Below are 21,216 nucleotides of genomic sequence, written 5' to 3'. Positions count from 1 at the left end.
GGATACCGAACCCGGAAGCGGACGGACGACCTGTGACGTCACGCTCGCTCCACGTGCGCTCCATACCGGCCCGTAGTCTCTTCCTGATGGCCACAGAAGGAGCTCCCGGCTGGTAATCTACCTTCTGCAGCCCAGCATCCCTGCAGCGTCACCACCATAGGATCAGAGGGAACATCGAGAACCACATACCTATACAGATGAGCCTTTTATATGTTTTTATCCTGTAAGTGTGTTTTTACCTGGTGTCATTAAACATCATTTGTTAATACTACACTCAGGTGGCGCTTCCTTCTCTACCCCTCTCTGATTTGACTTCGGAATCAGCGGTGCTCCGTAGGCGTTCAAGGGGCTACGCAAGCACGCAGGCCAAAAGATGCCATGCGGTGCTTGAGCTGGTGTGCTTGGGGGATAGGAGCCACACTGGGGCAGAGATTCTGTCAGCTCTGCAGGGGCAGGTTCAGAGGTGGTTGACGCCACGCCAGCTTAAGGCAGGTATGGTGGCTTTCGACAATGGCACCAACCTCCTCTCCGCCCTCTGACAGGGACAACTGACCCATGTGCCCTATTTGGCTCACATCCTTAACTTGGTGGTGCAGTGGTTCTTGGGCAGGTACGTGGGCTTACAGGATGTCCTGAGGCAGGCCAGGAAAGTCTGTGTGCATTTCCGCAGGTCATATAATGCCAGTGCTCGGCTGGCTGACCTCCAAAAGGAATTTAACCTGCCCAAGAACCGCCTAATCTGTGACATGCCCACCAGGTAGAACTCAACGTTGGCCATGCTGCAGCAGAGGGCCATCAATGAGTACCTGTGCGATTATGGCACCAGGACAGGGTCAGGGGAGCTTGGTTTTTTTTCCCCATGCCAGTGGGCCATGATCAGGGATGCATGCACTGTCCTGTCACCATTTGAGGAGGCCACAAGGATGGTGAGCAGTGACAGTGCATGCATCAGTGACACTGTCCCCCATGTCCACCTGTTGGAGCACACACTGCGTGGAATAATGGACAGGGCACTTGAGGCAGAACAGAGGCAGGAAGAGGAGGACTTCCTTAGCTTTCAAGGCCCCCTTTATCCAGACAGTGTTCCTGCATACCCGCCGATCACACAGGAAGAGGATGAGGATGAGGAGGCATGAGGAGGAGGAAGAGGAGGATTGTGTCAGCATGGAGCTGGAGCCTGGCACTCAACATCAGCAGCAGTCTTTAAGGGGTCATTTACAGTCCCAAGAAACCCATGAACTTGTACGTGGCTGGGAGGAAGTGGCTGCGGATCATGTCGTCCTTTGTGACCCAGAGGACTCCGGACCGAATGCCTCAGCAAACCTACGCTGCATGGCCTCCCTGATCCTGCAAAGCCTGCGGAAGGATCCTCGTATTCGTGGTATCAAGGAGAGGGATCAATACTGGCTGGCAACCCTCCTTGATCCACATTACAAGGGTAAGGTTGCAGACCTTATCTTGCCGTCGCAGAGGGAGCAGAGGATGAAACATCTTCGGGAGCCCTTGCAGAAAGGTCTGTGCAACGCGTTCCCAGAGACTGGGGGGTTACAAACTCCTGTTCCTGGACAACATGTTGCTGAGGCTTCGGTCAGTCAAAGAAGGAGCGGTGGAGAAGGTGGCCATCTGACCGATGCGTTCAGACAATTTTTTAGTCCACAGCCCCAAGGTATGATCAGTTCCAGCAACCATCGCCAGCGTCTGTTTTACATGGTGCAGGAATACCTAGGGGCAAGATTTGACTTGGACACCTTTCCCACCGAAAATCCTCTGGGTTACTGGGTCTTGAGGATGGATCACTGGCCAGAGCTTGCACAGTATGCAATTGAGCTACTGGCCTGTCCTGCATCCAGCGTTCTTTTGGAACGCACATTCAGTGCTGCTGGAGGTTTTGTAACCAATCACAGGGTGCGCCTGTCCACCGACTCGGTCGATCGACTAACCTTCATAAACATGAATCAGTCTTGGATCACCACCAGCTACCAAGCACCTGATGCTGCTGTAACCAAATAATTTTTTTTGAAATGTCAGATGCCTTCAAGACTGCCTATGCTGATGCTGAGTGACTATCCTCTTCCTCCTCAATCATCATGCTGATAGCTTGTAAGAATATTTCTGGTTCTGGGCGCCGCCACCAGTGACTAAGGCCCAATTTTTCAGCCCCTGTTCAACAGGGGCGTGTAATTACAATATTTGATGCAATATTTTGCAAGGAGGGTTCGTTGCTGCTCTCAACTAGAGCATTTGTGAGGGGTTGCAGTGTTGTGGCACCAGCACCAGTGTCTAAGGCCCAATTTTTCAGCCCCTGTTTAACAGGGGCGTGTAATTACAATTTTTGATGCAATACTTTGCAGCAGGGATTGTTCCTGCGCTCCAAGTAGAGTATCTGTGAGGGGTTGCAGTGTTGTGGCACCAGTGCCTAAGGCCCAATTTTTCTGCCCCTGTTCAACAGGGACATGTAATTACAATTCTTGATTTAATATTTTACAGCAGGGCCCGTTTCTGCGCCCACCAAGAGTAACTGTGAGGAATTACAGTGTTGTGGCACCAGCACCACCACCACCAAAGGCCCAATTTTTCTGCCCCTGTTCAACAGGTGCATGAAAATACAATTCTTGATCTAATATTTCACAGCAGGGCCCATTCCAGCTCCCACCAAGAGTAACTGGGAGGACTTACAGTGTTGTGGCAACACCACCACCACCACCAAAGGCCCAATTTTTCTGCTCCTGTTCAACAGGTGTATGTAATTACAATTCTTGATCTAATATTTCACAGCAGGGCCCATTCCAGCTCCCACCAAAAGTAACTGTAAGGACTTACAGTGTTGTGGCAACACCACCACCAAAGGCCCAATTTTTCTGCCCCTGTTCAACAGGTGCATGTAATTACAATCCTTGATCTAATATTTCACAGCAGGGCCCTGTGAGGGCTTGTGGCAACACCAACACCTAAGGCCCCAATTTCTGCAGAATATATAGGGCAGGCCCCTACTTTCAAAAATCCAACTTACAAACGACTCCTACTTGCAAACAGAAGGAGACAACAGGAAGAGATGAAATCTACCCCTAGGAAGGGAAATTCTCTCCTGTAAGAGTTAATATGGGAAAAACATGTCTCCTTTCCACTGATGCTTTATCACCAATCCTTGTTTCACTAAAAACCCCAAATTGTCAAAAAACATTTGTCATTGGGACAGAAAGTAAGGTAAAATCTTCTGAAGAGGTGCACAGACAGCAAAACCAATGTCACAGGGGTGATAACCCTTTCTATGTTTTCCAATAAGCTTAAAAATAGATTTTTTTGGCTGGAGCTACACTTTAAAAATGTACCAGTTCAAAATTACAAACAGATTCTACTTAACAACAAACTTACAGTCCCTGTCTTGTTTGCACCGCCTGTATACTTCTGTTCAGAGGGCCTGGGGCCCCACGCCTTTCCTTTTTTTAATTTTGGTGCGGGGTTCCTCTTAATATCCATACAAGACCCAAAGGGCCTGGTAATGGACTGGGGGGGGGGTACCCATGCCGTTTGTCTCACTGATTTTCATCCATATTACCGGGACCGGACATTACATTAAAGCCGTAAGCAGTTTTAAATTACTTTTATTACTTTAAAAATGTCATTTTGTGCAGGGACTGTTCAAAGCACAGGAAACATGCGCCACTTTACAGGCATTCTATAGACACCCCCCAGGTATGATATTTAAAGGAATATTTCACTTTTTTTTTCACTTTAAGCATCATTAAAATCACTGCTCCCAAAAAAACGGCCGTTTTTAAAACTTTTTTTGCATTGATACATGTCCCCTGGGGCAGGACCCGGGTCCTCAAACCCTTTTTTAAGACAATACCATGCAAATTAGCTTTTAAAATGAGCACTTTTGATTTCTAACGTTAGAGTCCCATAGACTTCAATGGGGTTCTAACGTTTGTGCGAATTTTAGGTCCGTTCGCAGGTTCTGGTGCGAACCGAACCGGGGGGTGTTTGGCTCATCCCTAGTCATTACCTTTCAGCAACCTCCACTGACAGGGCTGATGGTATAGCACAGAGTGTCCAAGGTCCTATCAAAAAATGATAAGGTAGGGGATGGAATTGGGGGTGGGGGGGGGGTAGAGGGAATGGCAATGGATGGCACGAGTGGCTACCTGTACTTGCTCAAAGGAATGCTATGGCCCGTACTAGATCCTTAACCCGTTACTGTTGCTGTAACCATAGATAGTTAGCATAAAAAGGAGGGGAAGGGAGAAAGGAGTAAGCCCAATAGGTGAGCTTAAGCAAGGGTTTACCCTAGGCAACAGAGTAGTCATAGGATTTACTATTTAAAAAGTCAACTTTATTTTGGGTAATACCCAACAATAAGAATCACATGGTATTGTGAAGTGCAGTGATCATTACAACAACAACAATTGACCGCGGACAAACATTAGACAAACAAGACAGACAGTATAAAAGAAGTGGAGCTAGCCCAATCCGGGCGTATTGTTTTGTTCCTCAGGGACCTTGGAGGGCTGCCAATTAGCCAAATGGTAGCAATCTCAGTGGATGAACCATTTAAAATTTAGTCTTGTGATGGTATAGATGGTCAGCTGTGGCCCAAAGCAATAAAGGGGTGGAGAGAGGGAGAAGGTAAAGGTGCGTGTGCTGGTAGAGAAGCAGGAGATCCTACACTAAGTGTGCTGCTTGAAGAGTATTAGGCAGTATTCAGGGCTACTATTACTGTTATAGATGAACCCAGGAAATAATGCTACGTTGCAGGGGAAGAATGGGCAGTCCAGTAGGTCAAACCAAATGGGTAATGTGGGGAATACACAAATCAGTCATCAATTAGGTGTTCAATTAAAAAAGATATTAGTGATCAATCGTACTGGTCTTCAGCCTTCCCTAGGATTCCCTGGTAAATGCGAGTAGCTTAGTCCTTTAGGCGGTAGCTCCGCTGCACAAGTATACTGGTGAAAAGTTGCTGGCAAGCTATAAGCATATAGGCTGGTAAATATTCCTATGTATCAATACATTACCGCCTCCGCCAGGAGCTGCACCTAGTAGTCCGCTGCAATCCTTTAAACCTGTGAGGCGTTCAGTCCCTTGTCATTTCAGTGATGGCTACGATGAGCTATAAAAGAGGACGGCCTGTGCAGGATAACTTGGCTGTAGCAGTCGTTTGAGGCTTGAATCCTGGTGCTGTAGGCGGTATTAGGAATCCCAATCATCCACGCTGATCATCCGCTCCCGGCGTGTATGATTGCCGGGAGCGGATGATCAATGTGGATGATTGGGATTCCTAATACTGCCTACAGCATGCTCTGAAGAAGCTTGAAGTCAAGCGAAACATGTAAGCACAATGCTATCACGGTGTCCGTGGTGAAGACACGGCGATCCTTACCTTTTACCCTGATCACCCCTCAACCTTCCCCGAGCCGCCACCATCCACTGGAAGCTGGAAATTGGCGTTACAATCATCGGCGGTACTGTTCCGGTCCGTCACCTCTGGTGAGCTTCTGCAGTTCCTGAAGCCTCTTACCTCGGAACAACCAACAGCTTTAACCATCCCAGGATGAAACCATCTTTAGTCCCTATCCCGTACCTGGCCGCCCTTGCAGCTGCTGGGATGATGAACTACGGATACTAAGACTAGATGCCTAAGGCTGTGACTAATTGCACACAAGAAGAAATGGTGAGCTGCATCTTATTCCTATTACCTGTAAGGAAATATTACCAGCATATTCCGTTCTGTATTTGTGCCAAGTCCTTTTGAAGCATAGCCGCCACTAGTCTTTGATCTTTATCCACAGCGCCTGTATGATTGTTACGAAATGGACTTTGAAACACAGTGTCTATAGCGGCAAATAATCGAGGAAGCTTCCACACTTCACAAGCACTTGGTTTTCTTTAAAAAACCCCTTTCTTTGAATGTCCTCAACGAACATTTTAAAACATTTTTTCATGAAAAGTAATCTTTTCCCTTTATATTTATCTAATAGTGTTTGAAGGACGTCATTTTCTAAATCTGATCCTAGGATCGGTACTAAGCCTGCTTGTGTGTGTGTGTTAGTGAGGGATATGAAAGGTATGATCTAGGTATGGTGGCCACCTGTGTCTCATCTAGAAGTTAAGTCTTTTTTTAATTATGTGTTGGAGATAGATGTAGCTTTTTTCACTATTTTTGTAACTGATAAATATATCTTGGATAATCAATAAATCATAAGTAGCATTTCACCGGCCTGTCCTCTTTGAAGAATTGCTTTGGGTTTTCCCATTTTTTTATAAGCTTGTCAAAGCTGTTGGCTCTCCAACTTCTGCCTGGTGGATTCTGCCCCCTTCCGTGAATTCACACAATGTGCTGTACCACAATGGCAGGTTTCCAGTCGACACTACTTTTCACGTAAGGCCGTTCCATCTCTCTACCATCATGTGGAAGGGAATGTTCTGGCATAGTTGGGCAAGGCAGTCAGCTGTAAAATCCACCTTACTGCTGACACATGGTCCAGCAAGCATGGGCAGGGATGATATATTTAGTTCACAGCACACTGGGTAACGCTGCTTGCAACTCGAAAGGATGCAGGACAGGGCTCAGTGCTGCAGCTTATTGTGCCCCCCATGTCTCAATACATCTGGTGGTGATGATGCCAGACCTGTGAGCTCTACCCCCTCCTCCTCCTCCGCCACCTCCATGCCCTCCTCTGCAGAATTGTCCTATGAACATCAGGTACCCCCTAAGCGTTCAAAGGGCTTTTCCCAGAGTCAGGCTAAAAGGTGCCATGCAGTGCTTGAGCTGGTGTGTTTAGGGCACAGGAACCACACCGGAGCAGAGATTCTTGCAGTTCTGCAAGGACAGGCCCAGAGGTGGTTCAAACCATGCCAGCTGGAGCCAGGAATGGTGGTGTTCGATAATGGCTCAAAACTCCTGTCCGCCCTTAGACAGGGAAAGTTGACACATGTGCCATGCCTTGCACATGTCCTCAATTTGGTGGTGCAGCGTTTCCTAAGTACGTACCCAGGGTTGCAAGATGTACTAAAGCAGGCCAGAAGAATCTGTAGCCATTTAAGGCGGTCATACACAGCCAGTCCTCGGTTGGATAAAAATTCAGCAGGAATTCCACCTGGCAGTAAACCGCCTGATTTGTGACATGCCCACCAGGTGGAACTCAACTTTGGGAACGCTGCAACGGCTATACATGCAGCAGAGGGCCGTCAACGAGTACTTGTGTCAATACGGCATGACGACAGGCTCAGGCTGCCTTGGCTTTTTTCCCCACGCCAATGGCTGATCATTAAGGATGCATGCACTGTATTGTCACCATTTGAGGAGGCCATAAGGATGGTGAGCAGTGACAGTGCATGCATCAGTGAAACAATCCCTGTTGTGTTCCTGCTGGAGCATTATGGACAGGCACTGGAGGCAGAGCAGCAGGAGGAAGAGGAGGACTTCCTTTCCTCTCAAGGCCCACTTTATGCAGACACCATCATTCCTATGTCACAGAATACACAGGAGGAGAGAGGGGAGGACGATGAGGAGGAGGATTCTGGCACTTTCATAGGCTTTGAAGAAGAGGAAGACATGCGTCAATCTGTAAGCGATGGCTTTCCAACCCCAGGACCCTTGGGAGTAGTACGTGGCTGGGAGGAGGAAGTTCCAGATGCTGTCACACTGAGTGAGCCTGAGGAGTCTGCTTCTCAAGCTTCTGCAAATTTGAGGCACATAGGCAACCTTATACTTCAAAGCCTGTGAAAGGACCCAAGAATACGTTGGTCAAGAAAGGAGCGTTGGAGAAGGCATCCACCTAAGTGAGGCATTTCGGAATTTTTCTTAGTCCTCGCCGCCCAGGGCTGTCAGCTTCCACATCCCATCAGCAGTGTCTGCATCACATGGCGGACGATTACCTCGGGGCCAAAACAGGGGCGGAGAGCTTTCCAGCTGAAGATCCATTGGCTTACTGGGTCATGAGAATATACCACTGGCAAGAACTTGCCCAGTATGCAATTGAGTTGTTGGGCTGCCCTGTATCTAGTGTGCTTTCAGAACAGGCATTCAGTGTTGCAGGAGGTTTTGTTACTGATCATAGAACAGACTCTGTGGACTGTTTGACTTTTACAAAAATGAATCAGTCCTGGATTACCAGCTATGAAGCCCCTGATGCCAATGTCACTGATTAAGTCTTTTTGTGATGTAGAATCTCTGCAGGACTTCGAGGCTGCCTAGCTTTGAGGGTGTTCAATCATTTCATCTGGAAGAATGTTTTTGGTATAGGTTTCATGGGCACAATTAACACCCAAAGACCAATTTTTCTGCACCTGTTTGACAGGTGCACATCATTGTAATTTTTTACAGAAAGGCAAATTCTTGCTTGCATTAAGAGTACCTCTATAGGGTTAAGGTGGGAAGGCACCACTGACACCCAAAGACCAATTTTTCTGCACCTGTTTGACAGGTGCATATCATTGCAATTTTTTACAGCAAGGCAAATTCTTGCTTTCATCAAGATTATCTCTATAGGGTTATGGTGGGAAGGGACCACCGACACCCAAAGACCAATTTTAACGCACCTGTTACTTCTATTCAAAGTGACACCAGAATGTATCCAAAAAATCTCTAATCTTGTTCCCAGTGCAATACATTGTGGCCTCATCATACACACTGGCTCTCCAGCTGCTGCTTAGCAAAATAAAGGCTGCTTGCCTGTTTTTTTTGGCTTTATAAGTTCAATTACTGCTGCAGCAGATTCTAGACATGGTACAGATCTGCCACTTTACAGTAAGACTAAGGAGACCCCCCTGGCACTGTATTGGAAGGAATATTCCATTTTTAGGCTTTCACTTTAAAAATCAAAAAATCACTGCTCATTTAAAAATGATGTTTTTCACAAACTTTTTTTCAATTGATCTATGCCCCCGAGGGCAGAACCTGGACCCCAATAACCATTGTATGCCTGATTACTTGCATTTAAGCCTTCAAAATGGGCACTTTTGATATTTAACGTTCGGGTCCCATTGACTTTAATGGGGTTCTGTGTTCGGGTCCGAACGTTCACGGAGTTCGGAAGTTCTGGTCTGAACTGAACAGGGGTCCGTTCGGCCCATCCCTAATATTTATATGTAGGAGGTTTGCACAAGTGGCAGCTCTGTGGCTTAGAGGTTTGAATTTCTGATTAGCATCTCTGAGGGTCTGGGTTTGAATCCCAAACGTGCCGCTTCATGTAGAGAAGTTGATGCTGTTATACATAACTCCTGACTCAGGTCCTAAAGCTATGTCTATATGTAGGAGGGTTCCACCAGGATTGTAAATCTTGCTAGATACACTATCTAGCCATAAGTATTGAGACGCAGGCCTTTACACACACATGAACTTTAATGGCAGCCCAGTCTTAGTGTGTCTATGGGAATGTTTGACCATTCTTCCAGAAGCGCATTTGTAAAGCCAGGCACTGATGTTGGATGAGAAGGCCTGGCTCGCAGTCTCTGCTCTAATTCAGTCAAAAGGTGTTCTATCTGGTTAAGATAAGAACCCTGTGCAGGCCAGTCAAGTTCCTCCACCCCAAACTCCCTCCTCCGTGTCTTTATGGATCTTGCTTTGTGCACTGGTGTGCAGTCATGTTGGAACAGGAAGGGGCCATCCCCAAACTGTTCCCACAAAGTTGGAAGCATGAAATTGTTGAAAAATATCTTGGTATGCTGATGCCTTAAGAGTTCCCTTCACTGGAACTAAAAGGCCAAGCCCAACCCCTGAAAAAAAAACCCCACATCATAATCCCCCCTAAACCAAAATGATTTATGACCAGTGCACAAAGCAAGGTCCATAAAAGACATGGATGAGTGAGTCTGAGGTGGAGGAACTTGACTGGGCTGCACAGAGTCCTGACCTCAACACAACAAAACACCTTAGGGATGAATTTGAGCAGAGACTGTAAGTCAGGCCTTCTCGTCCAACATCAGTGCCTGACCTCACAAATGCACTTCTGGAAGAATGGTCAAGCATTCCCATCTCCTAAACCTTGTGAACAGCTTTCCCAGAAGATTTGAAGCTGTTATAGCTGCAAAGGGTGGGCCAAATGAATTTTGAACCCTACGGACTAAGACTGGGATGCCACTACAGTTCATTTGCGTATAAAGGCATATGTCCCAATACTTATAATACATTGTATATTGTTTGACACTGAGCATGGCTATGGACTTAGGGCTGGTTCACACCACAGAGATGCAGACTACATGTGTGAGGCTTCCTGCTGGCTAAGTGGGTAGCAATTCTGTCTAGCCAGCACTGGGGTTGCTGGTTCAATTCTCCAACATGCTAATGCTTGTGTTGAAGTTTATATGTTCTCCCTGTGCGGGTTTCTCACCACAGTCCAAAGACATGCTGCCATTTTATTTGTCTCCTGTCAAAATAGTTTCTAATGTGAACAAGTTTGTTTTGGACTTTAGATTGGAAGCTCATTGCAGCCAGGGACTGATGTTAATGTTTGTTAGCACTAATCATGGGCAGGGACTTGGACATTTAAAATTGTAGAGTTTACACTGCGCAGGTACATATGCTTAGAAAACTGTTACTTTGTTTATGTGCATGCAAATGGACTTTGATCTTTGGCCTGTAATTGGAGATTTGATGCACATAGCCAAGGGTTAACACAGTTGCAAATAGTATTATGTGTTCCTGCTCATCAGGTTCAAATCACTTTAGACATACATGAAGAGACAGATTAAAAGATACTGGTGGGCGTGTACTTCTATTGGGCATGTGTCAGTGTGCTAGCAATACAACCTATCTCATATAAAGGACTGCAGTAGGGGGTTTCGTTTGGCCTGAGAAGGCCAGGTTTTTTGCTATGATTTGTGGGAGAGAAGGAATGATATTGTGCATAATAACAAAAGCCCCACTGGAGCTGTTTGCTGAAATTCTTGTGCATTCTTTCCATAAAAAGTGGATTTATGTGGCCATGCTGTCAGTGTTGTGAGTGTATTCCTGTCTGACCATGCATTAATGGTTTGGGAGCATCTGCTCACCTTCTACTCTTTGATCTCTTAATGATTGCTTAATCATGTACACAGAAATGCAGCTTCCAGCAGAACATGGTCACCAATGTATGTGTGTGGATTGTAGGGTGGTGGTGGGTGTTATTGTTTAAATATGTACCTTTTTTAATATTATGTTGGAATGCTTTGTAAAAATAATGACTGTTAAGTATGTTTCTAGAATCTTGCAGATAAAAATGTGATGTGGGTGAATAGTTGTACTATAAAATGTGTTGCCCGTTATACACTGAAAGTAAAGCTTTCAGACAAATTTCTGATTGTAAGCTCCTATGAGCAGGGCCCTGCTGAGAAAAAAATCTAGCTACCGTATATATACTCGAGTATAAGTCGAGATTTTCAGCCCTTTTTTTTGGGCTAAAAGTGCCCCCTCGACTTATACTCGAGTCACCGCCGTCTGCCTACATGATCAGTGTGTCATGCAGGCAGACGGCGGCCAGCGTGTGCTACATACCATTCAGCAGCCTCTCACTGTTCAAAAGCTGCGCCTCCTCCTTGTCTGTGATAGGCAGAAAACTCCATTTCCCAGCAGCCTATCATGGACATTCTCTCATCCTCATCCACGGTATGAGGATGAGAGAATGTCCGTGATAGGCTTAACCGCTGACTGCTGGGAAATTGAGTTTTCTGCCTATCACGGGCAAGGAGGAGGTGCAGCTTTTGAACAGTGAATGGCCGCAGAATAGTAATAGCACACGCTGATTGGTGGATGCAGAGCGGCACATGCAGGCATGCACAGGACACAGGTAGGATGCACACATACACAGGAAACATGCACACATACACAGGACACATACACAGGACACATGCACACATACACAGGACGAATACACAGGACACATGCACAGGACACAGGTACAAAACACTTCAGTCAAGGCTTCAAAAATGCTGCTTGAACTGCTTGAACTGGTCTCTCTACAAAACAGGCATCCGGATCAGCGTATCTTCAGCAACAGCTGAGGATCCCGCTTTATTGGAAGATTGCACGGTTAGCCTGGAATTAGACCTTCAGGCACTCTGCATTGTGGTGACCTTTGTGTACTGTTATTTAATAACATATAAGCACTGCACTCCTGAATTAAATCTTTCCATGCTGCTTCTTCCAAAAAAACAAATACTCAAATAGGTGAAATAAAATGCAATATCAACCTACACAATTCACAGTGTACAATTCATAGTAGCAAAATTAGATGGGTATATAAGATGTGAAACATCACAACTCAAAAACATATTCATAACAATTTGAAAAAAGTGTCCATAAAAATAATGCCTATAACACATATATAAAATAATCCCAAATATATAGTGCAGTAACTCAAGTCCAGTGTGAAAGACCATGGGGTTGATTTACTAAAGGCAAATAGACTGTGCACTTTGCAAGGTGCAGTGGCACTCTGCAAGTGCAGTTGCTCTAGAACGTAATAAATGAGCAGAAGCTCTGCTGGCCTCTGTCATCCAATCGTGTGCAAGCAAAAATGCATTTTTTAAAATTTTCCTGGCATGTGATTGGGTATTCTTTGCAAAGTGGACCTTTACCTAATTTACTAAATTCTGGAGCAACTGCACTTGCAGAGTGCAATTGGACTTTGCAAAGTGCACAGTCTATTTGCCTTTAGTAAATCAACCCCCATATATCCTCTACCAAAGTGATCCGTACCAGTTCCACACCCTTTAGGAATAAAGCTCACCAAATATTATTGCCATTCACTCTCGTGTCTGGCCACTCTTGCTTTTTGTTGTTGATAATCCCAAACGCCGTTCAGACATCAGTATTAAAATCGCCTTTATTATAAGAAATGTAACATGCCGAGTGTCTCGGTGCTGCGTTCTCTCCCTCTCCTCGCCCGCACTGCAAGGTCACGGGGTCTGATCCAATTGCCGTGTGGCCAAGCCCCGATGGTGTTTAGTGCATTTTGGCTAAATACACTGGCTTATCACACTGGACTTGAGTTATTGCACTATATATATGGGATTATTGTATATATGTGTTATGGACATTATTTTTATGGACACTTTTTTCATATTTTTATGAATATGTTTTTGAGTTGTGATGTTTCACATCTTATATACACATCTAATTTTGCTACTATGAATTGTGTAGATTGATATTGCATTTTATCTATTTTGAGTACTGTGTTATTTAGCCAAAAAATGCTCTCCAGGTCCATGGTACAGTCTCTGAACTCTCACCTGGTAAGTAAGGACATCCAGGCTGAATCACTGGGAGCTATCTCACAGTTACCATTGTTCTATGACATTTTTAAAATTTCCTGATTCAGGCACGAGAATGGATTAAGGCTAAGGAATTGTGTGCTGTTGTCAACCGCTGGATAAATTAATACACATGCATGATTTGTGCTCTCTTTCCCACAATTCAGCTTAGAGGAGGCACCATTCCACTGTTGCTCCTCTTCTTGAAGTACCAAGTGGATCTCCGGTCTTGAAATCCATTCCACTGCCTTCCTACAGCAACTTGCTCACCTCTGTTCACCTAAAACCCTTATCAGCACTAACTTTCTGGGTTTTTTAAATACTTGAGGCCTTGCCTCACAAAGAGCCTAGTTTACAACCAACACACAGTCCAACATGTCGTACAAGAAGCACAGAAGACTGCTCAGACTACCCTATTTATTCTGGGGGCATATTACAAGTATCCCTAAATGGGATTGATGCCTGGGATCTGGGACTTCTATTCTGTCTGCAGAGTCTATTTCAGCTCTTTTGGGTGGAGGAAAGGCCTCCTTAAAGTCTGCTAAGGACTTCTTAGCTGTTTTTGCCCAGCTACCAGATTTTTCTGTTTATTGGGGTTCTTATCGCACTCCACTACCATCTCTGAGTCAATTGCTGACCCTCCTGTGAGCTAAACAGGGTCTGCAGCCCCCTTTGTCATTTTTGATTCAGATTCAGAATCCCAACATTCGGGAGAGGCTGTTTTTGGGTCCCCACAGTTTCTTGCATTAGACTCTAATTTACAAAGGGGTTGTTTTAAGCCTTATTGGGTAGCACCCTACCTTTAGAAGATCAACATGCTATTATAGGCTTTGGGTCTTTTAGAGCTGCTGCGTTTGCAAAGACCCTTCTGCTATACTTGCCCCCATTAATGTCTTAGGAACTTGCCCATAGCAGTTATTCCCTCTTATACTAAGTAGGGATAAACTTAAAGTTTGGTCTGACCAAGCCTTGGATCTCCGGGCATTTGGTTGAATGTGCAAACATTTATCCGTATTGCAACCGCTATTATACATGACAGCTTCCCATTGGCAATGCTTGTTAAGGTCACCAGTGGGTACAGGCAACGAAGAGTCCTTAACAACTAGTGATATTGGTGGCCACAATCACATACAAGACAAAAAATCACTTTTTTTTTCACTTTAAGCATCATTAAAACTGCTCCCAAAAAAACAGCCGTTTTTAAAACTTTTTTTGCATTGATACATGTCACCTGGGGCAGGACTCGGGTCCCCAAACCCTTTTTAGGACAATAACTTGCATATTAGCCTTTAAAATTAGCACTTTTGATTTTGAACATCGAGTCCCATAGACTTTAATGGGGTTCTAAAGTTCGCACGAACTTTCGTTCGGTTCGCAGGTTCTGGTGCGAACCGAACCGGGGGGTGTTCGGCTCATCCCTAGACAAGAGCATTTAAGTGAATATTCCAATCCACCTGTTGTTCTGCAGTATACACTACACTATACACTACACTACACTGTTGTTCACAAAAAATCTCATTGAGATGGTACTTGACATCTGCTAAACTAGCTTCTTTTGGACCTCAGAAATCTGATTCATGCTGGAGATGCCAAGGGGCCAGAGGAGATATGTTCCACATATTTTGGTCTTGCCCTTCCTTACACTCCTTTTGGATATAAATCTTCCGGTTATTAAAAGATATTATGGGATGCAATATACCCCATTCCACTGTGCTAGCCCTTCTGAACCTCACAATTGAAAATATCCCCCCTTCATTTAGACATGTCACAACTCATGTTCTCCTAGCCGGCAGGTTATGCTTAACAAAACTGAGGAAATCAGCTTATACTCCTATCCTTAGTGACGCTCTTGAACTAGTGAACACACCCGACACCTATGAAGTAATGATGGCGTCCAGCAGAGGTAACTATGCCAAAGAAATAACTCTCTTGCAACCATGGTCTAAATGGCCAAGGGCAGCAAAGTATGTTAGCTCCAGAAAGTAAAGGATTAAAGTGAACGCCACTACTAGTCATGATAAGCCTTACCTCTTATGGTTTAAACGTAATATTCTTAGTAGATATCTATGCTACAACTTAAATGATGTACTATCTGTCTCATCCTATGGAAAGCTAACTGTAAACTTTATACTGATTGCAAAAATGGTTAGCTTTGTATTGTTTCATACTATTTATTAACAATGTATTGAAGTAAAACTGGACACTTCAAATGTACAACACTTTTTCTATCTAATGCAAATCAAACTGGACAGTCAGGTCTTTCGGACTGAAAGGAAAAGTGAAAAAGAGGCAGTAAAAATAAAGATTTGTCAATTTTTCATTAAAGGACTGTACAAAGGGCAAGGGGATATTGGTTTCATATGGCAAAAAGAAGAGGAGAAGTTGAATGCCCCATCACATGCAGTAGTAATGACAAAATCAGTAATGGAATTAAAAACAGAAGCAGATGACTAAACTTTTCACATCTATAATTACAGGGTAATATGTGACTATTTTAATTTAGTGAATCGATCGGACTCTCTCGCAGTATTTTAGATTAAAAATTATCTAATGCAAATAAAAACCACAAGAGACCTTATATTTACTCTTATTGGGAAGTGTCCCTTGTGCTGGTGCCGGCTGCCATAGTAAAAATCTTCAATCCCCTGCTTCTCTCCCATACCTCACAGCTGTAATCTTCCAGTGCTGTGGGAGTTATATATATATATATATATATATATATATATATATATATAGCGGGTGGGAACATGCTGACATTACTGACCAGATATGTACATGGTCATATTTGGCTACCACCCCCTCTCTACTTACATGGCTATGGATTTTTTGTCTTGTATGTGATTGTGGCCACCAATATCACTAGTTGTTAAGGACTCTTCGTTGCTCACAAAAAATCATGTTTGCAAAATTTTATTACAAACTATTTATAACAAACATGATTTTTTTTTTTCAAAAATTTCCATCTTTTTTTGTTTGTTTAGCAAAAAATAAAAACCCCAGCTGTGATTAAATACCACCAAAAGAAAGCTCTATTTGTGGGGAAAAAAATGATAAAAATTTCATTTGGGTACAGTGTTGCATGACCGTGCAATTCTCATTCAAAGTGCGTGAGCGCTGAAAGCTGAAAATTGGTCTGGGCAGGAGGGGGGTTTAAGTGCCCAGTAAGCAAGTGATTAATGTAATGTCGGGTCCTGGCAATATGGATGAAAATCAGTGAGACAAACGGCATGGGTACCCCCCCAGTCTATTACCAGGCCCTTTGGGTCTTATATGGATATTAAAGGGAACCCCGCACCCAAATTAAAAAAGGATAGGCATGGGGCCCCCAGGTCCTATGTACTCTGAACAGCAGTATACAGGCGGTGCAAACAAGACAGGGACTGTAGGTTTGTTGTCAAGTAGAATCTGTTTGTAATTTTGAACTGGTACATTTTTAAAGTGTAGCTCCAGCCAAAAAATCTATTTTTAAGCTTTTTGGAAAAAGCTAGGGAATGGTTATCACCCCTGTAACATTTTTTTTGCTGTCTGTGCACCTCTTCAGAAGATTTCACCTCACTTTCTGTCCCAATGACAAATGTTTTTTGAAAATTTGGGGTTTTTAGTGAAACAAGGATTGGTGATAAAGCATCAGTGAAGAGGAGACACGTTTTTCCCATATTACCTCTTACAGTAGAGAATTTCCCTTCCTAGGGGTAGATTTCATCTCACTTCTTGTTGTCTCCTTCCGTTTGCAAGTAGGAGTCGTTTGTAAGTTAGATGTTTGAAAGTAGGGGCCTGCCCTATATACTCTGCAGAAACTGGGGCCTTAGGTGTTGGTGTTGCCACAACACTGTAAGCCCTCACAGTTACTCTTGGTGGGCGCAGGAATGGGCCATGCTGTGAAATATTAGATCAAGAATTGTAATTACCTGCCATTGTTGAACAGTGGTAGAAATATTGGGTCTTTGGTGGTGGTGGTGGTGGTAGTGCCACAACACTGTAAGTCCTCACAGTTACTCTTGGTGGGCGCTGGAATGGGCCCTGCTGTGAAATATTATATTAAGAACTGTAATTACATGCACCTATTGAACAGGGGCAGAAAAATTGGGCCTTTGGTGGTGGTGGTGGTGTTGCCACAACACTGTAAGCCCTCACAGTTACTCTTGGTAGGTGCAGGAATGGGCCCTGCTGTGAAATATTAGATAAAGAATTGTAAATACATGTCCCTGTTGAACAGGGACAGAAAAATTGGGCCTTAGGCACTGGTGCCACAACACTGCAACCCCTCATAGATGCTAAAGTTGGAGTGCAGGAATGAGCCCTGCTGCAAAGTATTGCATCAAAAATTGTAATTATACGCCCCTGTTAAACAGGGGCTGAAAAATTGGGCCTTGGGCACTGGTGCTGACGCCACAACACTGCAACCCCTCACAGATACTATAGTTGGAGCACAGGAATGAGCCCTGCTGCAAAGTATTGCATCAAAATTTGTAATTACACGCCCCTGTTAAACAGGGGCTGAAAATAGTCACTCAGCATTAGCATAGGCAGTCTTGAAGGTATCTCACATTAAAAAAAAATCAATCGGTTACATCAGCATCAGGTGCTTGGTAGCTGGTGATCCAAGACATTCATTTTTATGAAGTTCAGCCGATCGACCGATTTGGTGGACAGGCACACCCTGTGATCGGTTACAAAGCCTCCAGCAGCACTGAATGTGCGTTCCGAAAGAACGCTGGTTGCAGGACAGGCCAGTAGCTCAATTGCATACTGTGCAAGCTCTGGCCAGCGATCCATCCTCAAGGCCCAGTAACCCAGAGGATTTTTGGTGGGAAAGGTGTCCAAGTCTGATCTTGCCCCTAGGCAATCCTGCACCATGTGAATCAGACACTGGCGATGGTTGCTGGAACCAATCAGACTTTGGGGCTGCGGACTAAAAAATTGTCTGAACGCATCGGACAGACGGCCACCTTCTCCACCGCTCCTTCTGTGACTGACCAAAGCCTCAGCAACATATTGTCCAGGAGGACCAGGAAATTGTAACCTCCCAGGCTCTGGAAACGCGTTGCATAAACCTGCCCATCCCGAGGATGTTTCATCCTCTGTTCCCTCTGCGACGACAAGATAAGGTCCGAAACCTTACCCTTGTAACGTGGATCAAGGAGGGTTGCCAGCCAGTAATCATCCCTCCCCTTGATACCACGAATACGAGGATCCTTCCGCAGGCTTTGCAGGATCAGGGAGGCCATGCAGCGTAGGTTTGCTGAGGCATTCGGTCCAGAGTCCTCTGGGCTACTAAGGACGACATGATCCGCAGCCACCTCCTCCCAGCCATGTACAAGTCCATGGGTTTCTTCGGACTGTAAATGATCCCTTGAAGACTGCTGTTGATGCTGAGTGCCAGGCTCCACCTCCATGCTGACACAATCCTCCTCCTCCTCGTCCTCTTCCTGTGTGATCAGTGGGCACGCAGGAACACTGTCTGGATAAAGGGGGCCTTGAGAGTTAAGGAAGTCCTCCTCTTCCTCCCTCTGTTCTGCCTCAAGTGCCCTGTCCATTATTCCACGCAGCGTGTGCTCCAACAGGTGGACAAGAGGGACAGTGTCACTGATGCATGCACTGTCACTGCTCACTATCCTCGTGGCCTCCTCAAATGGTGACAGGACAGTGCATGCATCCCTGATCATAGCCCATTGGTGTGGGGAAAAAAAACAAGGTCCCCTGACCCTGTCCTGGTGCCATAGTTGCATAGGTATGGCTCTCTGCTGCATGTGCAGTCACTGCAGCATGGCCAACGTTGATTTCCACCTGGTGGGCATGTCACAGATTAGGCGGTACTTGGGCAGGTTAAATTCCTTTTGGAGGTCAGCCAACCGAGCACTGGCATTATATGACCTGCGGAAATGCAAACAGACTTTCCTGGCCTGCCTCAGGACATCCTGTAAGTCCGGGTACCTGCTCAAGAACTGCTGCACCACCAAGTTAAGGATGTGAGCCAAACAGGGCACATGGGTCAGTTGTCCCTGTTGGAGGGCGGAGAGGAGGTTGGTGCCTTTGTCGCAAACCACCATACCTGGCTTAAGCTGGCGTGGTGTCAACCACCTCTGAACCTGCCCCTGCAGAGTTGACAGAATCTCTGCCCCAGTGTGGCTCCTGTCCCCCAAGCACAGCAGCTCAAGCACCGCATGGCATCTTTTTGCCTGCGTGCTTGCGTAGCCCCTTGAACGCCTACGGAGCACTGCTGGTTCCGAGGATAAGTCAGCACAGGAAGAGGCCATGGAGGAAGAAGAAGAGGAGGGGGTGGAGGAGAGAGGTGTGGCAGAATCACCACTAGTAGAATTTTGGAGGCGTGGTGACGGAACAACCTCCAACACTACTGCACCCTGTCCTGCACCCTTCCCAGCTGCCAGAGTCACCCAGTGCGCAGTGAAAGATAGGTAATGTCCCTGTCCATGCCTGCTGGACCATGAGTCAGCAGTAATATGCACCTTACTACTGACCGCCCTGTCCAGCGCGGCCAAGACATTGCCTTCCACATGCCGGTAGAGCCGGAATCGCCTTCCGTGAGAAAAAGTGGTATTTGGGAACCTGCCACTGAGGAACCGCACATTCCACAAACTCACAGAAGGTGGCAGAGTCTACCAACTGAAAAGGCAGCAGTTGAAGTGCTAGCAATTTAGCCAAGCTAGCATTCAACCACTGGGCAACTTCTTTCGGCGGTGCAGCAGCTGGGGCAGGGAAATTTGCCTGGTACAATCTGACGTTGGTGTACCGATAGCAGATTGCCCGCAAGTAATTGGCTGTGAAACACCTAATTCTACACCTTCATTTCTCTCAGTGCAGGTTTCAGAGAGGACTGAAGGTATAGTGGGGTTGGAGATCCCAGCTGATGAGGATCAAGGACAGGTCCGCTTTGTTCTTTGGTGTGGGTCTTTTAGGTACGCTTGCCAACGAACTGCATGGCAGGTCGACATATGTCTGGTTGACCTATTTCTGGTTGAGATACGCTTGAGACATATGTTGCAAATAGCAGTGGTGGGATCTGATGCACTCATCTCAAAAAAGGCCCACACCAAAGAAGTTTTGGAATAACGCACAGAGACAGCAGCGCCCTGCACATGCGGAGCTCTGCAGTGTGATGCAGTCAGTGTGCTGACCTTAAGCTGGCCCCTGGAGGGCATCCTGCCTCATTGGAGATGTGCCTCCTCCTTCTCTCTACTATCAGGCACCCACGTGGAGTCAGTGACCTCATCATCCCCTCCCTCCTCATCACTGGAGCAAACATGACAGTATGCTGCAGCTGGGGAACATGGCTGCCAGATTGCTGTCCTTCTTGGGCACACTCTCTCTCTGGGCTCACATTACTGCCTTCCTCTACCTGGGTACCATCATTGGAGCCTTCAAAATGCTGGGCATCCTCCTGGAGCATGTACCCAACACTGTGGTCAAACAGTTCGGGGGACTCCTCAGGAGGACATGGTGGGGCTAGGGAAGGAGTGACTGATGCCATTTAACCGAGGGAAGAGGTCGTGTTGGCAGCTGCTTTGCCAGACAAAGTACCCTGAGCCTGGGTGAGAGAGGATGAGGAGGATGAGGACGGCTTGGTCATCCACTCTACCAAGTCTTCGGCATGTTGCGGTTCAACACAGCCAGCTGCCGAAAAAAAGGACAAGCGTGTCCCATGGCCACATGCTGATGAGGATGCACCGTCTCCATGACCAGCACTGTTGCCTCTAGACACAGAGCCTGCTTGCTCTCTTTTATTGGCTTGTGACTGTCTGTCTCTCCTTGTTGGCCTCCAGACATACTAATGGCCTGCAGTGAGATGTAGCTGCACAAAGCTGGGATGTATATATATATATATATATATATATATATACTGATACTGCAGCTAGCAGAATCAACTGCCTGCCTGTAGTATTATTAGTATGAGAACACCAGCAATTGTCTTCAGCTTTAGGTGCACACTGTGCAGAGGACACAGTACACTAACTGTAAATACTGCAG

The sequence above is a fragment of the Aquarana catesbeiana genome, linkage group LG05 (assembly GCF_042186555.1).
Source record: "Aquarana catesbeiana isolate 2022-GZ linkage group LG05, ASM4218655v1, whole genome shotgun sequence".
NCBI lineage: Eukaryota > Metazoa > Chordata > Amphibia > Anura > Ranidae > Aquarana > Aquarana catesbeiana.
The sequence above is the reverse complement of the archived record's forward strand: the minus strand, read 5'-3'. Positions refer to the sequence as shown.